General features: G+C 36.4%; 1 long non-coding RNA gene across 1 annotated transcript; it reads right to left on the minus strand.

Moving 5' to 3' along the window:
• Positions 1-1,811: 1,811 nt before the first annotated feature.
• LOC146544070 (uncharacterized) lies at positions 1,812-14,942 on the minus strand. The gene is made up of 3 exons (XR_014884146.1): positions 14,911-14,942; positions 8,978-9,104; positions 1,812-1,991 (listed from the first exon to the last, which is right to left on the minus strand). It is a non-coding gene; the product is annotated as an uncharacterized LOC146544070 (long non-coding RNA).
• Positions 14,943-22,611: the final 7,669 nt, after the last annotated feature.

The raw sequence follows: 22,611 nt of genomic DNA on the forward strand, positions 1-22,611 counted from the left end.
TTGCATTTAGCTGGATCCGTCTTTCTCTCAGGTATTTTTCTCCTGGAGTGTTAATAAACATATATTGCACACTTTTGAAGGACTGAAATAATTGTGAGGAGAATCCAGTCTCCTTCCACCTCCTCCTCCATCCTACCCAGACAATCAACACTAAATCCTTGAGTCCTATATAAAAGTGAGCTTTTACTTGTAAGTTTTGATCAGGGCAGTTGCTGCCTAGTCAAAAGTGTTGTGGTATCCTTGATGAGTTTACTCTGGTGTGGCAGAACTTAACAGTTGCTAATTACTCATGTTGAGAATCAGCCTGCAGTACAGTCAAACCCATCACCTTATATACACAACTCATTATAAAGAAGAATAGAATGGATCACAAGCAGTACAGGAGCGGTCTGCATCTCTGCAAATCTCTTTTTAGTCATTTATGGAAGGCAAGAGTGTTAAGGGACAGAGTTTTAAAATACTAGGCCCTGTGTAATTCATCATGACTGCCCAGGTTCTAAAGAAGAACAGTTTAGAAAGCCAAATCATAAGGACAGAACGGGAAGGAGCTTGATGGACGGCAGTGTATAATTTCATACAGCCAAAATTCATGCTGAAACAAAATCTTCTCAGTTTAGGTTACAGTTCAAAACTTGCCTATTTGCAGCTAGCGCTGTCAGTACCCACTAGCCAACTGTGTTCCCAGCAAGTCAAATACAAGCAGTTTAGCACTGCTCACTCAGCAGCAGATTTGGGGACCTGCTCTCTGCACACATTATTTCCCTCTTTGTCTAATGGCACAGTAGCATCTTCTGAGAAAATTATCACAAAATCCTCAAAGCGTCCCTTTGCATAGTATGCTATGTTGAGCAAAAATTAATTAGACTGGAAGAAAATCAAGGGGCCTTGGCAGTGACAGAAAGACTAAATAGTCTGACCACATCTAACCACATGAAGTCAGAATTGTCTGCATTTACAAAAATCTTTCATTGTATATACAGCTAGAACAGAGTTGGAGATTGGAAAGCAGGGATGGGCGGATTCAATAGAAATTCATTGAGAATTAACAACAAATTCCCATTGACTTTTTTTTTTTTTAAACTTCTGACTCATTAAGAATTCCCCGAGGAATCAGAAGCAGTTCACTGAGGTTACAGGCGGGATTTTCCAAAGGGAAGATAATGATTGAGTGCAGCATTGGAGAGAAGGAGAACAGGCAAGGAACCAAAGCCCATGTGGAAGTGGGAAGAAAATGCAAAGCCAGTGAGGGTAAATGTCAAGGGTCAAGTAAATGTTAAAAGATGGCAGTGAAAATAATGGAGTCATATAAAGGTTGGGCTGCATTTGCACGTGTTGAGACCAAGACAACTCCCATGCTTCCTCTCTAAAGACGATACATAATTCTATTTGATCATTTGTTGTCCCAAGATGATCCTTGTCCTAATGATATCTATTCTGCTCTATTTATAGTACTTTTCAATCAAAAATAGCTAGGACAGGAGGGAGTCATTTAAGGAAAGCAGTTTGCTTGTGAAAATACTTTTTTTCTTGTTTCTGTATAGCTTATATATACAACCATACACTTACATGTGCATAGCCACATCTCACAAGCAATTTTCTTTCCAAAGAGGCTCAGTAAAGCAAACACTAATAATACTTTCTCACAGCTTTGCTTACTAACAGTGTTCAGAACAAAGAGCCCAGTTCGAAGCCTGTTGAATTTGGTGGACAGATGCCCATTGACTTCATTGTGAGTTGAATCATGTCCCAAGTCTCTCCCTATTTAGAAGCTGGAAAACAGAATACAATCTCTCAATATATACAGGGCTAGCTGGGCCGGAAACTAAGCATGCAGAAAAGCCCTAAGTACCCACAGTTGTACCTTACAAATGAATCTTTTGTTTTTGTCAGCTCATGGATCACTGAGTTCTTCAAAGTCAGTCAATCAAATAATGCTTCTGGTCATTGGATTTTCTGTCCTTACAAGGTTTGGCAGCTCTCAGAGTTGTTATCTGCAAGATGGAACCACCCCTTTGGTCATGCCAAAATACAAATTTGGTCTTCTGCAACAATGAAAATTAACCTTTTTTGGAAATTAGTGGAGGAGGAGGAAGTAAGGATGTATTTTGAAGAAAACATTTTTTAGCTTCTCTTCTACAAAATAGATATTCCTCAGTCCTCTAATAAGCTTGAATAAAAAGAAGCTTCAATAGGATTAACATGAATTTCCTCCTACAGCACAGTTTTACCAAAAGAGTTTTGCAAAAGTTTAAAATGAATGACCAGTGAAACCTTTTGCATGACTGGGAAAGTGCTGACCACTAATTCTGATGCTCTTCTTTAGAATTAATTACTATAACTATCTTTATGTCTTCTTTTATTCTAAACCTATTCAATTTTCTACTATACAGTATTTTTAAATAGCCCAATAGATTTTTATTTTGTTTTGGTTTTAATCAAAATTATGGCTTTAAGGTGGAAATAGACACGACTATGAATAATAGACTAGATCCTGTCTTTCTTCTATTAAGAGACCTGAATTCTTGAGGCATTTTAGAATAACTGACAGTTTTTCCACTGATTTTGGTGTGAAATGCATTGATTTCAGGCCATCAAGAGATGGGCTGATAGGGAGCAAAGGTATTGTTAAAGCAGAAGTCAGAAATCTGATACTTTTGCACTAGGGTAATCCATTCCAAATCTGTTATTTTATGCAGTGATACATTAATAAAGTGTTGGAGACATTCAAAGTCAGGCTGGATGGGGCTCTGAGCACCCTGACTGAGTGTCCCTGTTCATTGCAGGGGAGTAGGACTACATAAATTTTAAAAGTCCCTTCCATCTCAAACAATTCTATGATTCTATGAAGACAAAACAGAAGAAAAACCAACAAACCAACAACTCATGTTGGTAGTCATCTGTTTTGTTTCCATTTTAATTTTCAATCAGACTCATAAGGGAGTTTAATTTTCTTATCTTTAGTACATTTTAATGGCATTTTAATTGTTTTAGAGAAAGTAGTAGTTCCTTCCCGTCTTCATACTGAACATGAGAAGAGTGTTATACGCTAATTGTAATGACCAAACATCAATAGGGTATGTGTGACTACACACACTGTAAATGAAATCAGAATATTGTACAATATCTGGAAGAAAGTCTAAGAAATAACATTTTGAATAGCATTTTAAGAGACATGGTGACTAACACATTTCATTTAACTAAAGAATCTCCATGCAAATAGTATTTTTGCCTACTATCTTCCATGTAGCCTGGAAAGTGTAAATGAACTGATTTCCATGCCTAAATGTAATGAATCATATTTTAAAAAGGTCAACTGTACTCTGGTGAGAAATAGGGTTGAAATGCAATGAAACCTAACATAGCCAGAGCCTGAAGAGCTCAGAGTTGTAGTTACACCTATAGTCACCATGTGTGAGAAACAAGCCAATGGCTGAGAAGGAAGCTCATCACCAACTCCAGGATTTTGAAATACTGGCCCAGCGTCTTCCAATTTGTTGTGCACAGGAGCTCATTTTAATCAAAAACAGGAACACTGGATTTTCACTGTTGGTTACATTTATTCCATTCCTTCCTTGATGTAAGGGATGTTCTTTTTGTTGCAATAGCAGAAGAACAAGGCCCAGCTCTGTGTTAGGAAGTTCCTGCAGATGGAAAGGGAGGTTCTCAAGCAATCTGTGACTCAGAAGATCAGAGAGAAAACAGTAGATTCACTTCTAATATAAGGAATTACTTAAAGAGCTGGGAGAGAAGCAATATTTCTCCATTCAGATATCTGCTTTTATAATATCCCGTAAACCACAAAGCAGCAGTGTTTCTTACAGACTTCAATACAAATATAGGAATTAATTCATTTCAGAATAAATCTCTCCAAAGACCCATTCTGGAAACTAAAGATCACTGATCTAGAACTATGCAGTAACTATCTAGAAATACAAATATTCTTCTTCATAATAAAATCTTCACAGTGAGAGTGGTGGAAACCAATCAGCTCCTGCTGAACTCATTCATAATTGTCCATTAATCAAACTCCATTTGCTAATTGCAAAAATCATTGTCCTGGTTGACAAGATGATATTGGAAACTTATTTTAGCTGCTACCCACTAGCACTTCTTAAATATAAAGTAGTTTTAAGGATCTTTGTTTTCACAGCCTTTTTTGGGAAGGTTTTCTTTTTAGGATGCTGATGTTATTCTGTGTCTGAAGAGGATTATTTTAATAGACTTTGCAAGCGCTTATGAATTTGACAAGAGTTCACTCTGTAAAAATATACTCTAAAACAACATGATTTTACATAAAGTGTACATATATATTTATATAGCTATATTAAGCTGTCAGTGAAGACTGCACACTTACTCTGCAAGATCGTTATGCATTGGATACCAGAAATTGCCAATGCTGCAAACTATAGTTCCTGGCTGCAAGTATGCAAGTGTGGAGACTGATTTTGTATAACTAAAAGTTTACAATCATGAACTTGGTGTTCTATTTATGTGTCATGGATCCAAGTGAGGACAAAACAAAATCGTCATGTCCCTGAACAAGGTGCTTGCCCTCAGAGCTGAGATATCTCACTATAGCTCTGGCCTCATCAACTCCTAGGATCTGAGAATGTAAATGGAAAAATTATGTGTCTGTGTGCTTGTGATCCTTCTTGGAGAGGAGCAATCTTCTTGAATACATGCCTTGAGTGGAGTGTCAAAGCAGTGTTCCCCTCATTTTGCTGCCAATAACACAGAGCAAACGCTGAGACAATAGGCTACTTTAAATATTTCCTCTGATCTCTTGATAAATTTCATGCTCACAGAGAAAGAGAAGAGAAAATGCTGTTTATGTTTGCTTTTCTCTGTAAAACTGAAGATTTATATTTGTAAGAAATGAGATAAAATCACTTGGCAGAAAGACTTCTAAGTCACACAAGACTAGACAAGTTAGGACTGTAATAGAAATATCAACAAGAAATTGCTGAGGAAATTCCTTAACATCTGATGGCATTTTCTCAATCTTCTAGTAACAAAGTATGTAGTTAAGATTGATGCTGTAATATCTCTCTTGGGCCCTAGGAAGGCCTTGTTACAATTTTGGAAACATTTATATATTTGTTCCCTACATCTTTAAGCCATCACCCACCTTTGCTCCCTTTTCTGTTTTCTCCATCTTATACCAACCATCCAACCCTCCACATGTAGCAAAGAGAACCATACTCAGCTTTTCCTTCCCTGAAAGCAATACCCCATCACCTTGGGGCGCTCCTGATGACCCGTTCCAAGAGACATCAGTGAGAACAAGGACTACAGGCAAGCATTCCTTTTTGCTTCCAGGTTACAAGCTTTTGAATACCATCCTAGCACTGTCCTGGTTCAAGGTTTACAAGAATTTATGGCTTCAGAACAATAACATAACATAAAGGTTTAACTCTTGATATATTTTTTTATCCCCAATCCAATCTGTATCTTTAAATGTACAGTGTCTTATACATCTGTATCTTACCAACCTTTTTATCTTGTCAGTATTTTAATGGATAAACAGTCCTGGGAGATAAGTCCAGTCTGTACATTTTCCACTGTAGTTACAGATCTTCTTCTGTACAATTTGTTGCTCAATTAATTTTGCATTCCTTTTCCCACAAGCGTGTTAATTTACCAGAGAAAATGTTTCGTAGTAAGTCTATTTCATGAGACAAATTAATATAAATGGGAAAACAGTTGGGAAATCTTACTTTTTAGCCAAAAAAAAAAAAAAAAAAAAAAGAAGTTTCATAATGGTTAAACTGTTAAACTGTACCAAAACAAATGAAGTGTTAACTGTAATTAATTTAATGTTACTAGAATTACCCATTTTTACCTATGTCTTCGTATTCTTGACAAAGAAAGCAATCTTGAGCTGAAAGAATGTAATTTTTTTCAAATTTATGATTTGCTCAGATGAAAGTAGATAGTATCTCCTTGTAGCCTGCTTTCTTTGCGCTGGGATAGGTTCAGCTAGAGCACTAACAGCCTGCTATATGGTGAAAATGAACTTCATTACAAACATTACAAAGCATTCAGGATTTCCAAAGGTGTGGTGGGCTATAGTTTTTGTTCACTAATGAAATCTACCCACTGTGTTAGGTATACCACTTTCATCCAATTTCTATTTTATTTAATACTTGAATGTTTTCCTTTACAGTGTTTCATATGTGAATAAAGATTTTTTTTTTTTTTTTAAGAGAAAGATGACTATCCTGATAGCACTGACAATCAGCCTCTGTTTACCTTTCCAGCAACTTACTGCCTTTAAAAATTCCCATAGCTACTTGATATTTGTGGCCACAATTTATTATCCGAAGCATAATTTTAGTTGTTCTGCATTGCAAAATTTCTTTTTCTATTATTATTATTTTTTTAATTCATTCTCCAATATTTCTATGAATTTATTAGTTTTAACTAGGAATTGCTTCACCTAAGAAGGAAGGTATCAGAACAAATCCATTGTTTCCCTTCTATCAGCAAATTATAGTAAAAAACACTTGGGAAGAAACAGTTCATCCCAGCTGTCTGGGATATTTGAGGAGAATCTTCAGAAGGTGCTTTTGTTCCATCACTGAAGAAAGTGTTCTAAGTGTATCTGGATCTCTATTGAACCAAAACTAGTTTAAAAAAAAATAAAAACCAGAGATTCTCTAATCAGTCCCAAATCTTTTCCAATGACAGTGCTCATGTAAATCTGAGCATTTGTGCAATGGTCTGGAATTTCGATTTTATACTGTTTGCCCCATACAAGATAGGAAGTTATTATTTTTTTATTTGCATTTAAGGGAGCAAACTTTTCATCTGCAGAAGAAAAAGAAGCAAAGGGAGTCAGAATCTGCAGCAGTGGCATTAACACAAATTACTCAGATGCACCCACCGTTATACTAACAGTTATACCTTGGTAAGGAAAGAAGAGGCACCTGAATATGCCAGGCAAGAGTTTCTGGGCTGATTATCTGGGAAATTTGATGACTGAAACAAATCCCTAAATGTGCTTTCTTTTCTCCTTCCTTTTTTGTAATCATAAAGACCGTGGATAGCTTATGCTGTTGCACTCTCCTTGGGCTGCTTTTTCCAGTATATAGGGCTCTGTGCCCTGGGACTCACAAAATTTCTGACCAGGCAAGCAATAGCATAACTCAGCCCTCTGCTATTAGGGACAGACTACTACAGCACATTTTCCTCACCTTTCAAAAGGATGTTAAGACTCTTGGCAGTCATTACTGGAGAGTTAGTGTAGTCAGTTCTCCTGCTGTTTTACAAATCCATTAATGCTTCATAGTAAATCCAGCAATGTTCATATCCCTGTACATAACCAACTTTCAACAGCAAGAGGATGAAGCAAGATCTGTTACCAAGACTGCATTTACTAAACAGAATATGATGTACTTTGCCAAAAAGAAGGAAAAACAAGTAAAATAAGTACCAAAAACATTAGCTGGATTTTGTTCTGAATTAGACTTACATAAACTGAAGAGAACATGCAGAGATTTTTCCTGCATTTACAACAAGTAAACATCATTTGGGTGCTATGTTTCGAGATACGTAACCAAAATTCTATTTGAAGGTTTACAAGAAGATCGCAGAATTTGTCACATTGATGCAAATGCAGAAAGTCCGAGTTTTGGGACACAAGTAGATAAAAAAATTCCTGAAGGTCTTGATTTTGTCCAATTGTCCAAAATGTCAACAGAATTACTACAACACTGCAGACAATATAGGATGTATGAATAGATTTCTTCCACTCAACACTCTCCATAAACTCTCTTAGAGAAAAACACAAACACACAGCACGTGAATAAAGTTTTTACTGTCTTTTATGTTTCCACTCTTCAGAAACTGGGCAAGCATTCAGCCTTTGGCTGCCTGTTACTAACTTTAGCTTGTTTAGTTGCTTGTTAGTGCCCAGTTAACCATTCATCATGGGAAATGCTCCATGCTGGCTCCAGAGCTGGCACCTCTGAAAATATTTACTTCCCCATTTCTTTTGTTTTTGTTTAGTCTTTTCTATTATCGTCAAATTCGTATTACATGCAAGAGATGGACTAGTCTCCTCACTGAAGTGAAAGATTGATATGGGAACATGTGTAAAACACATCTAGTTGGCAATTTCAGAAGCAAATACTTATTGTGCTGATTTTTTATTTCTATTTTTGTCCTTATTTATTTGCTTCAACGTGAGAGATACCTTCAGTTCATCATATAATTATCAAGGCCCATTTCCTTCAGAAAGCTGCAAAAGTTGATTCTGTATCAACCGAACACTCCCAAATGTTAAAGAGATCCCAGTAGCATGGTTACTATGTTGACCTCATCATTTCCCAAAGCTAGGTAGTGCATAACACCTTCAACACCTTTTACCTATATGCTACGTTCTCTACTTAAATATCGTACAAATAATCTAATTCTGCATTTGATTTAGATTTTCTTTACATTTGGAAAAAAGAATAAAAGTTTTGGTTTTTGAAAGCCCAGGATGTTGATTTATCTGACAAAGTCCTTTCGCGGATTTTTTTTTTTTTTTTTGCTAAAAATGTGAGGTGCATTAAAAATGGCCCAAATTAACATGATTTGGTTTTCAAAGCAAATTTCTTTCTGATCTTCTGTGAAACTTTCATTTTGGAGCATATGATCAAGTTTTGGATGAGATCATCTAATTTTAAAAAGAAATACATATAAAACCCTATTCTTACTTTAATTCTCTCATACATATCTGGAATTTGTGCTCTGAAGTGAGAAAACGTGAAATTTCTAGAATTGTAGATTTTTCCTTAAATGTGGTTCATTTGAAGCAAGACCCCTTCTCCTTTTTCTAATCTACAATGTCTACACCAGTATGTTAACAAACAGAAAAAAAAGGTTGCAGCTGAGAGAAAAAGATTGACTTGTTTATCTCTAAGGACCAGATCTGACCCAGGCCGTGACCTTCAGATTATTGCACAGGATATTTGGGAAATTCTAAACATACCACAGTAGAAATATGGTAGGTATATAGTAGCTTGTTGTGATTTTCTTTCTTTCTTTTTTTTTTTTGGTCATCTGAACTGTGTTCAATTTCTTCTTTTCAGTTCCTTCTCTCTCACTTCATAAGGACCCTGATAGAAAAGACAATAGAAATAGCGGAATTTATTCAAATAATAAGTAATATTTTCACAGGGAAATAAAAAATAAAGAACTTATCAGGAATGATGAAAACCTCAAATAAATTAAATAAATATACTATCTTTCCAGATTGGAAAAAAGGAAGAATGAAAAATAATCCATTCATATTTGAGCCATATGGCACAAAGTGAAATAAAGGATGCATCATGACATATTTATGATCTAAAAACACAGGAGTTTCCACATTTTTAAAAGCTATTCACATTCAGAAGGGACTCAGCCTTGGAGCTGAGTATATATTTATAGATATTCCGTAGAGTCTTCCAGCACAAAATGGAATACTAGGCATACTTTCTTTATTAGCAGTGCAAGAACTGATATATTCAGGGCTGATAGCAGTAATGTAAAGACAGAAAGTCCCAGAAATAAAGTGTAAATAAGCTCTCCAGTCAGTGTGTTCAAGTGATTCTGTCTCAGCTCTAAACACAGGGATTATGTATGCATAGCACTTTGACTTCAAAAGAAGCAGTGATACCACTTTGAATTTACTCCTAAATAAGCATAAGATCATCTTGCCTGAATAGGGAACACCTCTTGGAACTTGAGCAGAAAAAGAAAATGTATGCTCTCTTGAAGCAAATTCAGGCTTCACAGGGAGATTACAGAGCTGCAGTTTGCATTTATAGGGAGAAAATAAGAGAAGCCAAAGCTCTGCTTGAGTTGACACTGGCCATTGTGTTGACAGACAACAAAAAAGACTTAAAACATGTGAACAGCAAGAGGATGTCTAAGGAAGACACTGTACTGATACTTGATGAAGATGATCACCTGGCAAACAGGGATGAGGAAAAAACATGCCTTTTTTCAACCTCAGTTTTTAGTATTAGTGATAGATCTTGGGTTATGTGGTCCTCTGAACTGCAGGACCATGGCTGAGAGAACAGTGACTTTCCATTCGTGATCTCCATAATTGTAAGGAGTTGGTCACATCAGTTGATTGTTCGTAAGTCCCTGGGGCCAACAGGATTCAAACCACAGTTAGTGGAAGTTGTAGCTGGACCCTTCCCAACAGTTTATCAAATGTCATGGGATTGTAGGGAAGTCTCTGCTATCTGGAAATTAGTACATTTTTTTTACAGATATACTTTCAGTCCACAGTATCAGATCAGGGCTCTCAACAGTGCAGCCAACATTTCAATTTATTCTCCAAGACTGAGGGACTTTCAGATCTAGTCATTTCTACTGGGAAAAAAAAGGAAAAAAAGAAAAAAAAAAGGAAGCATGAGAAAATTCAAATGATACCAAGGAAGAGATAAATCACAGCCATAGTGACTCATCAGTCATACTGCCTGCCAGTAACAGAAATGGTGTGAGCACTGACTCTGCTTCTGGTTAGGAGGAGTTACCAGCACCACCACCTTCTGACACATGCTGAATGGACAATGCAGCAAGGAGTGTATGTTTTTCAGGGCTTTGAAGCAGAGGAAATAAGTTGTGGTCAGGTGGTGGTTTTAGAGAACTTCATCTGTGCCTAGAAATTACCCTGTTTAGCAGGCTACCTGCCATGCTACTTCTGCAATGGATTCATCTGGATACCCTGACTGAATCCCACCCACTAAGCTGAGTGTCATTTTGGGGCTCAGGCACTAATGCTCTTCAACAAGAACAACTCTTCTTGGCTGAATGCAAATATTTGCAGGGAGAAGGAAGGGACAATGAGTTCTTCATTTCCAAAAACAGTTCTTCAAAAGGATAATCTAACCCAAATGATTTTTTAAAAATGCTACTTAGTATTGCCAGTAGGAGAAGCTAAGAACTTTCTATAGGAATTCTAAAGTTTACTGTATAGTTCAGCCAGTAATTCAGTTTTCCTAGGTCTAAACTCAGGATATGCTGTGTAAAAAGAACCAATTCAAGAGACATACGAATGAAAATGGAAATTCAAGCATGTGTGATTCATTCTGCCAGCATCATCAGCTTGATAAATGCAGGTTCAAAAGATCAATAATTCTGTGAGAAGAGTGAAAGGAAACTACATTCATGAAAAACAACAAAATCTTTGTAGTTGTAATAAGGGAATTTGTGAGAAGTATGTTCCTTCCAGAAATTAGTTTTCCACAAGGCATGAAAGGTAACGATAAAAGTGTAATAATCTGAGTGTCAAAATAGTCAATTTTTTATCTGACTCTGAATTCTTCCATACAGTCAGACAACAGATAGGAAAAAAGAGCTTTTCCGTTCCCATTTCTTCATCCACTTGATGTTCTGTAAGTTTCCCTACAAATTGCTATACCACAAATAACATTGCTCTTTTGTATGTTCCCTGTCAGGCATTGATACACCTGTCATAACATCCCTATAGTTTAATTCTCAGAACATTAGAATTAGTGCACTGTAGGACAAGCCTACACAGTCGTTATAAATTCTTTTCTTTCCAGCATTTGCTATTTTCCTGAGGCACTTGCCTTTGAAATTGTGCAGTCATTCATATGTAAATGAGGAAGTTATACTTGAAGTAAAGATTTATTTGATCTTGAAGTCCTAAATTTGCAGTGATCAAATTTCACTCAGAATGATGATGTATCTAGCTTCCCAGATCATAATACAGTGTCCATGTGATTATTCCTTGGTTCTGCATTTTACATATAAGATACATGAAAGCAAGTTGTTTTAATACTCTTTGCCCTCTAACATAATGCTGAAATCAGAAAGTAGTGGCTGCTCATCACTTTTTTGTTATGACTGCCTATTAACCTTTTTTTTTTTTTTTCCACAGGGATGAGAACTTCTATTCACTTGGTCTGCTAGCTGATTGTTTTATAAAAGAGCTGTGTCATTAGCAAATCTCAAGTAGTGTTCTGCTGTCAGACTAGTCTGTTCACATTTTGTCTGTCTTAAAATCTTACCAATTCAGTGCCAAACACAGTGCTGAGAGAGCCTCTCTGGTATCAGTGCCAACACTGTCTGTCACTGTCTGGCTACTTTGTGCAAGCTACGCTCTGATATAAAACCATCTTATAATATATATATATATATATATATTGCTTTTATATAATATTAAAAGAAGGACTCAATCAAATATTCTCTTAAAAACCATAGTGCATATTTTAAACATCTACTGCTGTTTGATGTATCTTTCATTTGCCTTTCATGGTAGAGAATGTGGTTGAAAAGTGGTTAAAATCTACCCTGCTCCTGATAAGCTTTGTCTTTATTCTCTTGAAGATGGTATTGTGGCATTCTGTTGCTGAACTTTTCACAGTTGAAACTTCATAATTTATTTAGCCACTGTAAATCAGAATATTATAGATGATCTAACAAATCTTGTTGTTTACCTCTTCCAACAGTTGCCTCCATTTCTGTATAATTCATGTAAATACTCTTGGATTTTTCTGTACTGCTTTTACTGATGTGAATTTTAGTGATTTTTGCTTCACACTGGAGAGTTGCAAGTTTGAAGTTCTTGAGTGTTCTTGAAAAATGATTGTTTATTTTGGCTGGTTCCTTTTTGCTGGGAAGAAAACTGTGTTTTCTCATTTACACATGTGGAGGGATTGCTTCTCTACAAACTGGATGGTTTGGTTTTTTTTTTTTTTTTTTTTGAGAATTTATGATACTGTAGTACAGATAATGCTTCAAGATGATGTCCTGTGATAAGTTGAGCCTTGCTGTATGTCAGCTCTTCTGTCTGAAAATGCTGCAGTAAACGACACTACTTTTAGTCTACTGTGGTCAGCTCTGCTTTACTTTACAGGGTGTTGTTTTCTTAAATTTCATCTGCTTTCTTATCACATATAGTTTGTTATATTTAATTCTGAGGATCTGGATATCCAGATACTCATGCATGCTTTTTCCCAAACATTTATGGTACCTGATAGCTCTGTTGGGAGAAGTCCAAATTACTTCATGAATATCTTCATGAAGTAACAGAAATAATTCATGAGCCCCTGTGCCAGAGACAATTCAGACATCTATGCATCATTCTGCTTTGGAAACTCATACCATATTTGTACATTTATTTCTACTTGTTTTCTGAGACACAGGGTTTGAAGTCCCTCATTAAGCAATTTGCTGTAAGCTTCTCTAAGTAAGGAGAGGTCAAAGCTTATGTGAAAACTGGAAAAGATCTTGCCTAGATTTTTATTTAGTTCAGATTTGCTTTTTCTTGATTTTTTATTTAGTTCAGATTTATTTCTTCTTGCTTTTTATTTGTTTGTTTATTTTCTTCTACTTTTTTCTTAAAATAAAAAGTTCCCTACGGCTAGATGTAGTTTAGGTACTATTACAGGAATGGAATGAGGCAGAGACACGAAATATTAAAATTATTCTCTCTCAGTGTGTATGACAGTTCCATGTTGATTCATTGTTAGAATTTTTAGAGATACAACTTTTGTAAACAGAAGGTTCCCATAGCATGACAGGTAAGAGGTGCCATGCCTAGTGCAGTGTACCAGCAGCCCAGGTTTTGTTACCAGTAGAGCCTCACTGCATGTCCTAATGTTGAGTTGTGCCTAAGCTTGCAAAGTGAACATTAATCTCTACTTTGTATGAATAACTGATGTTTCCAGTTCTATACTGAAATGTAAGCTTTGTTTGAATGTAGAAGTAAATCTTATCTTTGTACTAGATGGGGACCTGTTACAAACAGAGGCAGATGCCAGAGGTACCATTCCCATAATTAGGTTATTTTCAAATATTTTATAACTTTTTTTGGTACCATGTTCTTGATATGAGCTAGGGATTAGAAGCACGTGTTTTTGTTCCTCTCATTTCTAATGATCAATTTGTATTTCATCTACTGCAGTATATGACAAGAACGTACTGCACTGAAAAGAGAGTTAAACCAGTGTAAGTGAAATTGGAATGAGGCTCTTAAGTGCAGTTATGCTCACCATATGGTAAGAATTATTATTATGCAATTTACAAAGGTAAAGTATTGTTTTAAGATAAAACATTTAGAGAAGCCTTCTTAGAACTCTAGATGCCTTTAAACAATCCATCCAGACTCCTAATCCTTTAAAGGCCTTTTTGACCATTAATCAAGCCATACTGGCTTTTGCCCTTCACATTTTTCTTCAGACTAATCCACAGAAACAAGCAAATAAATTATACGTTAAAATTTATGAGTATAAATATTTCCTTTCCTCTTAACTAATGTGTGTGATTTTCCCCGGAGAAATTGCCTCCTGCATAAGAAATTAGAGATTTTAAGCAAAGAATAATTTTACTGTCAGGAAAAAAAAAACAAAATCATTGCCATGATCACATTATTTTCAACTTTTTTTTAACAGTTTTGAATGCTGTGTTGTTCATACAAATGAGAGCTTAGTAACATATGTAACCACAGTTATCTCCTGACTGCTGCAGGTATGAAATACAGTATAAAAAAACTTTTACTGGGTTAAATATTTTTTCTGTCAGCAAAAAAATTCTATGACAGTTTGTTCTTTAAAGAATCCTCAAAAGGAAGAAAATACGCTACACAGCAAAACTTTTGGTCCTTTTGATCTCCTGGCAGTTGAAAACAACAATTACAGAGCCTATGAAGGCTTTGGCTCCCATTCCCATCAACTGCTTTTGAAGGAGATTACCTGTTTACAAGGAATGGTCGGAAAATAATGGGTGTATGACTTGAGAAGGCTGTCTCAGGTTAGATGAAAATTTTCATCAGCTTGTGAAGACTCAGCAAAATTCAAGATAGGTTGTTATTTTAGTCAAGAGTAACACTTTGAGGTCAAAATTGACCTTTTGAAAATCAGAAATGAAAAGAAATTAGCAGCATTGTAGACTCCTGCTTACCTGATAAGTTACAAGGGTATTGCCAATGGAATTTATTGCACTGTAGTTCTTAGTAGCATTTCTTGCATAATATTCTTTTCAAAACCAGATTGTTTGTGCAGAAAAGAGCTTTGTCTTGGATTCCAAGAATATATCCGTTGCACGTTTATCAGCTACATTATGAATACATATTTCTGCAAGTGAAAGAAAGCATAATTGTCTACTTCCAGCAGAGCTGATAGATGATAGCAATTATTTAAGGTCACATCAACATGAAGCCTTGATTAGTTCTATATTAAGCCAAACTACACTCTGCATCAAACATTTCAGTCAAGCAGGCCTTAGTTTTAACACAGTGTAAGAAAGAATGTTACCTAAATACTGGTAATGTTGCTAATGTTTTTCCCACTATAGAGTGCTACAAAGGAAGGAAATTTCACCTGCAACTTACCCAGCATTTTAAACACTATATTTGGTTGTAGATTCCCTGCAGTAAGACATCACCAAATAGACAGCAGTAGACTAGCATCCTCTTTGCAATCAACATGTTCAATGTAATTATACTTTACAATTGCTTAGATAGATCTGTTTTCCTAAATGGCAGAACAAGGGGCAGTACATTTTGTTTGACTCACCTGGGAAAAAACTTCACTGAGATCAGTTGGGTATTATTTATGGAAGAAATACAGAAGAAAAAAAAAAAAATGCTGATTATGGATTAGGTTTGAATCAACCCTACAATAAACTGGCAAAAGATTTTATTCTATACAAAACAAAACAAGGGAAGTATGCTTTTCTGAGTTACAAAAACTAGCATGAAAAAAACATTATTAGAAAGCTTGTACTTTCTCATTTTATCTTCAAGAGAGCTTACCTGTAGGATTTGACTTTTCTAAAGAAGGGGGTATTTTAAGACTGTGCAGTCAGGGGAATTACAAAAATGTTTACTTAGAAGTCAGACAAAAAGTAATATTTAGAATGGAAAAAAAATCCATTTGTTTTATGCAGTTCTAATGATTCTTAGAACTACAGAATTGAGCATGTTACTTCCACTTTGGTTGTGGCTGCTCAGTTCTAGCATTTCTATTTCAAGGTAAATTTGATTTTTCTGTGCAAAGCAGAGGTTTCCCATGTTGTACAACGTTCAGAAAAGAGGTTGTATTGCTCTAGATATGAGTGACCCTTTCACTGGAACCTTCAAGCTATGGTTGGTCTCTGAACATGATAAAAAAATGTGGAGGATATGAAAATCTGTCTTGAACTACTTCCTGAGCTTTCACCTGGAAAGAGATTTAATGGACCCAAGAGATGGTGCAGCTTCATGCATTTGAGGGAAAAATAGTTTTATGGAAAAAGAGTTTTTGTTTTTGAAATAACTCAGTGACACATTGGAGCAGGCTGGGACTAAAAAGATCTTTCACAGCAGAAGAAAAGAGATAAAGGAATGGATAGCCAAATACTTGAATAAATTTTTTGGACATAGCTAGATTCTTGACTATAGACAAATGGAATCACATATCTGAAAAAAAAAATTGGAAGTACATTCATTTTCTGTATTTCAGTCTTCCCATATCTGTTCTAAAAACTGATAAGTTCAGTAAAGTCACAGATTTTGGATGCTTAGACTAAGCCAAAGTTCACTGCCAAAATTTAGATGCCTATCTCACTACAAGTATTGGAAAAAAAAATATCCAACATATTATCCTACAAGTAAACTGGTACTACCTTGTCATAATTTAGAGGAGTAAGGTGGGAAGGAGTTGTTATTTTGTTTTGTTTGTTTGTTTGAAATCTTAAATATGAAAATTGCCAATGACTGTGGGAATGGGAACTCATAATAGCAGCATTTTGTGTTTCTCTTCACAAGCCTAATCAAAGTATCTGATTATAACACTTCCCTTAGCACTTTGTGTATTGTCTCCTTGCGAGGACAATAGATGTAATTTCACTCTTTCAGACTAAGTGATTTTCATGCTAATTTCATTGCCATTATCCATCCCACATGTGGTGGTTTTTCTACATAGATGTGTCTGACCCATGGCTTCTAGCAGTTATCTGAAAAAAAAAGCTTTCAAACATAATAAAAGGTAGAAGTCATATCAAAGAGAGTTAATAACAGAAAGTACAGATATAAAAGCACAACTTGGACACTACACATTTTTTAAACAGCAGCTGAGTTAGAGGGGGGTTATGAGAGCATACTTTAATAATCTTCAAGCTCATGTAGCTTGATCCTCCCTTACTGAAGTGTTTGGCACAAGAGAAAGATGTATGTCCTAATCTGTGGATCTCCAGTCTTCCTTGGGCTTTATAGCAAAGGGAAACGGTCAGAAACTGAAACACAGGAAGCTCCATAGTGATCCAAGGAAGAACTTCTCGATTGTCAGAATAACAGAGCACTGAAATAGGCTGCTTGGAATGGTTGTGGAGTCTCCTTCTCCAGAGATATTCAAGACCTTTCTGGACACCTACCTGTGTGACCTGCTGCAGGGAACTGGTTTAACAAGGGATTGGACTCAATTTCTGGAGGTGCCTTCCAACCCTTACAGTTCTGTGATTATCTTGAGGTAAACCATGTCACATCAGATGATGAATGAGGTCATAGAATCATAGAATCATTGAATGGTTTGTGTTGGAAAGACCATCCAGTTCTACTCCTTGCTGTGGGTAGGGTAGATCAGGCTGCCAGGACCCCATCCAAACTAGCACTGAACACTTTCAGGGATGGGACATACACAACTTCTCTGGGTAACCTGTTCCTCACCACCCTATAAGTAAAAATTTTCCTCCTAGTATCCAATCTAAATATCTAGGTCATCTGGGACCGCAACAGAGCTGATATAACCTGCCTTGCTCTGAGCTGTGTCTGTTCCCAGGGCATCCAGTAGTTCCTGGCCCACTTGTGCTCCAGCCACCTGAAGTTGTCTGGCTTTGTGAAAAAAGAGGAATAGATACTATCTTGGATGGTACCTTTATTCAGCAACTCTCAGAGGATGTCATAAGCACTTTGCAGGGTAGGTATGTTGTGCCTCTCATATTCCCAATCTAAATTTTCTTTTTGTTTTCCTTCTGTGTGATGGGAATGTGCCTGTTTCTATAGAATTGTTTGTTGTCCATTTAGGCTTTCTATCTTGAACATGGGCCACAGACAACACTGCTTATTGTTTGTTTTTGCCCTGTCTCTTTCAGAAGTTGTTTGGGAGAGCAGTCTTTGCACCTTATATGGGTGAATATCTAAGGAAGACTTGAAAACATGAGGTCCTGGTGCACTCATAGGCCCCATCTAACAAACAACTAGCTGTCACTATCTAGTCTCTATAGATGAGACTGTTGTCATGGAGACAAAACTACATGGAAATACTAAAAATACAGCTGGCCAGACAAGCTTGATAGCTTTTTAGGCAGCAAACCAAAGTGAGGGATTGCCATGGATATACTTGGATTTTAGACAAGCATTTGATAAGGTAACATATGATCATCTAGGAAGAAAATTAAATCAATTTGTATTAGATAACAACACAATTAGTCCAATCAGAAGCTGGCTGACAATGGAAAATTTTAAATAATTCATTCAGGAGAGAGAAAATGACTGGTAAAGTCGCGCAAGAATTGATACTGGGCTACCTGGTTAATGTCTGTCTGGATAAATGTATCTACCAAATTGTATAGAGAACAGGGCATTTTCCAAGATACGCTTAAAAGAAAGAACAATTTGGACGACTTCGCAAAAGTAGCGAGTAATTAATATGTATCACCATGCTAGTTGCTGAGAGTAGTGTGTGTTGAGAGAGGACTGGTGAAAATGCATGATCAAAATTTCTAACCTTCCCAACCTTTGGATTTTTACTTGCCACAGCAACATTTAAGCAGGTAGGCCTGGTTTTGCAAGCCTCTTTCTAGCACAATTCTGAAAATAGCCCAAAGAATTGAGCCTTAGTTTTATTTGATGGAGAATCCAAAAATCCTTTTCTACCAATTTTCTTACCTTCAGACCTGTGTTTCCTAGAATTTCTTTCAGTATCAACCAAGCTGAGTAGCATTGTAAGAGTACCCAGCACTGCAGGTCTATGGGCTGATATCCAGCCATGTTAGCCAGTCATATAAAACTCTTCTCTATTACCAAGTAGTAATTCAAGATATATCAGCAACTTTATCCAGCTGTATGACCGTGCATGATTAAGCTAGAATCCTGACAGGAACGTCTACAATAGAAAAAGTAATTATTTATTTTACTTTATCCATAACGAGAGAGTTTTCATTGTCTAGTCTCCCATATTAACATCTTTACAGTGAGGAGCACTGTGCTAATAAGGTAAATGGACCACAGAGAAATATTTGGGATAGCTGTAATTTCTCAGTCTTTCACACTACAATTAATCATTGAAGTCATCCAACTTTTGCAAACATGAAGTTAAAATAAGCACCAGCAGCCAAACTTACAAATACTTCATCAGTCAAGTCTTGTTTACTCTTGAAAATGTGGTGAGGTAGCCAGAATAACTGTTTCAATATAAACCCTCAAACCACTATTTTCTTAAACAGCGATTTCACTTAATGTCTGGGTGCAGACAACCACTGAGTCATCAAAACTACCTCCCTTATCACTGAAAAGGTTTTTCAGATAGCCAGTTTTATTTTAGATCTCTTCCTCACGGTCTGCTGATTTATCTATTATTCACATAACTACATCTTCCTCTGTTCTTGAATAATTTAAACTGTTGTGCATCTGGAAAAACACCCTTTCCAGTCTTCCCAGCAAGATTCTATTATAAGCAGATACTTGTGTCTAATTACACCTAATGATGTAATTCATCTAACATTAAGGTATTCCTTGGGCGCAAGAATCTGTAAATGTTCTTTATAAAATGCTTTTGAGTTTTCACTTTACACTTTATTTGGAAATAATGTTGTTGTTTTGGAGCTAGAATCTCCCCTAAATTAACCTACAGAATCTCAAGCTGGAGACAAAAGTTGTGCTTGTGAATTAAAACTACCATCTTACTCAGAGTGTGTTTATTACCCTACTGCTCAACAATACATTTGTTAGAGATAATTTAAATATGAATCAATTTACAAGAATAACTGATTCTCCTAGGATCAAATAAATTAAGAAACTGAAAGATGCTTAAAAATCAATCTAACTCAAGTAGCTATTTTCAAAAAGTTGAGAGTAGAGTCAGATACCAGGACACAGAGCTACACAATACATAGATCTGCATTAAGTCCCTGTCTCCCAGAGAAGAGGGACCCATTCATCTGCCTCTGCAGGCAAGGAGCATCCTGCTCAGCCCACACTCCTCCAAACCCGCCTTGTGTGAACTGTCTGCCTCTGAAGGGGCTTGCTTTTCTTAATGAGCTCTGAGTCTTTAACTGCCATTGTGCTGAATCAATCTCATATAGCTTGGTATCAAATTCTTGATAAGGTAATTTGCAATTCAGGTTACCTGACACCATGTGGAAATAGATGCTACAGGAACTGATTTGAGCTATCTGAAAAATGATCATCTAATATGCATCCTGTAATTCCTCTTCTTCAGTAAGGTGAAGTTATGAACTTTTAAGAATTATTTACTTAAGGAAAAAGCTGCACATGAACTTACACACAGAAACACTCACTAGTTGATTGTTTTCTTTAGTCTGTAATACAGACTATATCTCCAAAGAGGGTAGGCTAAGAGGACTGGGGCCTGGAGAAGAGAAGGCTCCAAGGTGATATGAGAGCAACTCTCAGTGACAATAGAGGAGCTACAAGAAGAAGGAGACGTTCTATAGAAGGGTCTGTGGTGATAAGACAAGGGGAAATGGTTTCAAGATAAAAGAGGGGAGATTTAGGTTGTATACAAGGAAAAAATATTTTACAGTGAGGTAGTGGGGCACTGGAACATGTTACCCACAAATGTGGAAGCTCTGTCCCTGGAGACATTCAAGGTGAGGCTGGATGGGACTCTGAGCACCTGATTTAGCATTGGATGTCCCTGTTCATTGCAAGAGAACTGGATTAGATGATCTTAAAAGGTCTCTTCCAACTCTAAGGATTCTCTGAGTTTATGATTCTACATGTATACAATTATAAATAGAAAACACAAAGCAGTTTGATGTAAATTTGTGGTTCTGGCTTGAATGGGAATTTCTGAATTTTATCTTAGGTCTTTCTCTTTCAGAGTTCTAATCTGCTTGGACAACTTGACAGCCTATTTGAGAAGAATTGAAAGAAATAAATTTTATGTCCTAAAATGTCCTAAGCACCCGAAACAAGAGAAACCTGTACCATGCTGCATGCTCCTGCAGACATTAAATCTCTGTTAAGAGTAAAGTGCTAGTGGAAGAGTAAGTGCAAAGTCATTAACACTAAAAATTATTACAACTTCAGCAGAATAGGAACCAACAAAAATATTGCTTTCAGCTGACCTCCTCTTGGTTGAATACTGTATACGTACTCTTAAATTCACCAAACTGCAGAGCTGGTGTCACTTCAGAAGTGCATGCAGGCAAACACATCTCTGCCTTCTGGGCTCTGCTTTTCCCTGCCACAGTTCTGCAAGTTGTGGCCATTTTGCTGCTTGTGCTCAGCTGCTCCTTGGAGAGGTATGGCCTCAGTCACCCACCTCCTGACTGACCAGAAAACAGAGAAATCTCGTAAAATAAATGTTTTCTAATATATTTCAGTAAAGATGAAGTACTTTGGCCAGTGCCTGCTGTCTGATCTAGGCCAGTGACTTTAATTCTTGGGAAAAGTAGGAAAAGAAGAGATTCTGAATCTATTGAGGTGAACCGTATAGCTGCATACTTATTTTTCCTATTCACCATAGTAGTTTTCAATCACTTTATCTGTGTGGCAGAACTTTTGCTTTTACAGATTTGTTAACTCTGCAGTATTGACTGCAGTATTCGGCCATTAGTTCTTCAAAATTATATGTGGTTCAGACACTATTTGTTGCTTCAGACCATTACAGCATTTATGTGGGTATATTTCTCAATCTGGGTCTAAGAATACCAGGAACCAGTTGCATATTGCTCAAGATTATATTGAAATATGAAGGATTTTTGTTTAGCATTTGCAATACTGCTTTTCACAGAAATGTTCACTAACAGTTTTCATCCTTTCACTTGACATCATTTATGGGACACTATACAGGTGTTCTTTTACCTCCAAAAATATCCTGCATGTGCCATTTATCAGTTGGATGGTTGATGTCTCCACTTCAGTGACCACAGTGTCAGGCCTATAGCTTATTCAGTGACTCTGGTTTAAAACCATTCCACACATCTTCATATCTGATATGACTCAGCATAGGAGTAAAATTAGAAAAATACATTAACAGGGATACATATTTGGATATTGAGAGTAGAAAGAAATGATGGAACAAAGAATTTTTGCTTTGTGCATCAACACTAGTATTCTGTGAAAATAGAAGGAATTCTTAGAAAAGATTTCTAATAACAGATGATTTCTGAAGTCACTTGTTTGCTGAAGGCTTTCAGTCCAACTGAGTGATGCTATGAGCATATATATCCACAGCATCATATAATGAGCATATATAGCCACAGCATCATATAATGCCTTCTGCATTATGAAAAGTGTTTGTTGTTCATTAAATTTGTGTTGAGATTTCAGTCTTTCCTAATGACAGGAAAGAGTGGGCTCTCCAAGTCCAAGATGAAACAGTGATGCTCCTTTTAACTCAAAAACTTTTACTAAAATTAGTCTAAAATAATAGCTGT

Source organism: Meleagris gallopavo, chromosome 6 (assembly GCF_905368555.1).
Source record: "Meleagris gallopavo chromosome 6, MGAL_WU_HG_1.1, whole genome shotgun sequence".
Classification (NCBI taxonomy): Eukaryota; Metazoa; Chordata; class Aves; order Galliformes; family Phasianidae; genus Meleagris; species Meleagris gallopavo.